Genomic DNA, 2,646 nt, shown 5'->3' with positions numbered 1-2,646 from the left:
GATGGATGGATGTTGTTAATTCTTTACCATCTCTGAGTAATATCAAGCCAAATGCTGTGAGGGTAATAAATATGGAGCAAATGCTGTCGAGGCGTAGTGCAAACCAGCGGGAGGTCATCAGGAACAAAAACCAGGCCTCTGAAACAAAAGAGCAGAAAAAAACCTGAGACTGAGTTACTGAGATTTGAACTTGAGTCAACAATACTCCATCAGCATTTTACAGCTCAGGGGTACAAAACTGCAAAGGCAGACTTATTTTTTGTATCTGGATTACTACAGGGCAAGTAATAGACCTGGTTTGTCGTTCAATTTCTTATTTGTCTTCTTTTTGCTTCGTTAAGCAGATACATCATACATTGAAACCCTGACTGCAGTGGCCTGGGTTCAAGTCTTCACCATTTTGCTGCATGTCTTTCAAAAATGCACCATAGTAAAGTTGTCTCACAGAATTTTTGGACTTAACACTGAAAATTAATCAGTCACTTTACAAATTCCAGTCAGCCTGGAAAGTGTAAATGTTTATTCTCAAAGAGTAAACCTGAGTGAAGGTCCTGATGGGCATCAAAGTATTTCTTTAACTTCTCTTCTGATCTGGAAGCTCTGATTGTAGAAAGACCATTAAGGGAAGAGGACAGATGTGAGAGAACTGGACTCCGAGCTGTAGAAAGGGCAAAATGAAAAGACAAGAACTACTTTTGCTGGCCCTTTCAGATTATTTTTTCCCCCAAAACAAATTATATAAATAATAAATCAACATACTTGTTGACTCAAGGCGTTTGATATCACGTGAGGTACGAAGGTACAAGCTCCTCAAATACAGAAAGATTAACAGGAGAGGCACAACAGGGATGAGGATGAGAGGAATAACTGAGGCTGCCACCACGATAACGCCAACATTCTGTAAAAATAACTTAAAAAAAAACATCATATAATGAAAAATAATGAAAACACTGAAAGATCTTGTTAAGTCAAAATAAAGAAAACATGGACCAAAGTAATGAGTGCTACACCTTCGAATCATTTAAGTAATAGTGGCAACTGTCAGTTCATGAAATTTCTTCCCTCCTAGATATTCCACATTCAGCTTTAAGTGGAGCCATTTAGCAACCACAGCATGAAGTGGCAGAGTTACAGAGTGGGGTCACTCTGCTGAGCCACATAGCGCGTTTAAAAAACTACCAGTGCTCAAAAAGCATACAAAAACTCTATGCTGGAAGTCCCAAAAACGTGATTATGTTCATCTGGACGTAGTGTTTTCAGTGGGAGAAACCTCCGGCAGAACCAGGCTCAGGGAGGGGCGGGGCCATCTCCCGTGACCGGTTGGGGTGGGAGAAGGAAAACAGGATAAAAGACATGCTGTGGAAGAGAGCCAGAGATACCTCCCCAACCTTATAAACAGCACATTTGTACAATGACTGAAACCAGCCCAATGAATGAACAATGGGCTGTGGGGTCAGTTCCTTGATTGTTAATATGCAAATTGCCATGACCATTGATCAACAATTACTGATCAAAGCCCATTGATCAAGGGCATGGGTAAAATTCACAGAGAGTTGGGGTATGGCTGCAATCACAGCATTGTAAGTTGGTGAAAGATGTACCCTTAGGCCCCCTCCTCGATTCAGAGATGGTCTCTCCCTTTTCACGTAAATGGCCTCCTTGACTCCACGCTCAAACCAGCGTTCCTCCCTATCCAGGATGTGTAATCCTCATAAACTTGGGGAAACCTGCAGTCAGTCCAGACTGAAGAAGTCACTTGGATGAGTGATGAAACGTTTCTCCCACAAAATGCTATGTCAAGATGAACAGAATCAATTTTTTGGGATTTCCTTACATGGATGATTGAGCATGTATGCTTGAAGGTTCATAGCATGGGTTTCTGTGGACAAGCAGCTCCTGTAAATGTAACATGGTGTAGGTGGCACAGTATTTTTGTCTATATATGTATATAATTTATGGTAGTCTTTACTTGATAGAAGTCCACAAAGGTGATAGGTAGCACGGAGTCCATTTGGCTGACATCTTTGGAAAACCTGTTGAGTATTCTTCCTACAATGCAGACACAGTTTTAATTAACAGGACTATGTTGTTAAAGGGCAGAATGTCAACTTGAAAATATTCTGTGTTATAAGTGGATGTGAGGCCTGCAGTTCAGACTTTAGGAGTTTCTGGCTAATGTGTGTGATTGCTTATTGAAAATGGTTTAAAAATGAAATTAAAAATGAAATTAAACCAAATCTGTGAGCAGAATGTGAGAAAATAACAGCTTTAAAGTTATGTCCTAGATGTTTATGCAATCTATACAGAGATCTCAACTAAAGTAAGCAGGCTAACATGTTAATACCAGCCTTAAAAGCTTTCAGTGTCTCCGGTGTTATTGGATAGTTAGCAAGATTTAATTCTGCGGTTTGTCTCTTAAACATTGGGGATTGATACCTACGAATTTTCCAGTGAAACACTGCCCCAATTGGTGACAGTTTTGATTTATTTTTGAATTAGAGTTGTAGAGGCTAAGCCTACGCTTGAAGCCACTGAGGTGGTCGTTAACGGGGGTGACGCGATGTCACTGGTATGCATGAATTAAGTTCACAGTCCAATAAATCCAGCAGTATGTATCTTGTCCTTTTTGGTCTTTATTCTGTATCG

The 2,646-nt window shown here is 40.2% G+C and overlaps 1 pseudogene; it reads right to left on the bottom strand.

Annotated features, from left to right (window-relative positions):
* LOC102209201 (multidrug resistance-associated protein 4-like) overlaps nucleotides 1–2,646 on the bottom strand; it is a 43,885-nt pseudogene that overhangs the window by 6,715 nt on the left and 34,524 nt on the right.

Source organism: Pundamilia nyererei, unplaced genomic scaffold (genome assembly GCF_000239375.1).
Source record: "Pundamilia nyererei isolate P.nyererei 1_Seehausen unplaced genomic scaffold, PunNye1.0 scaffold00141, whole genome shotgun sequence".
In the NCBI taxonomy this organism is placed as follows: domain Eukaryota; kingdom Metazoa; phylum Chordata; class Actinopteri; order Cichliformes; family Cichlidae; genus Pundamilia; species Pundamilia nyererei.
This window is presented reverse-complemented; position numbering and strand designations above follow the sequence as displayed.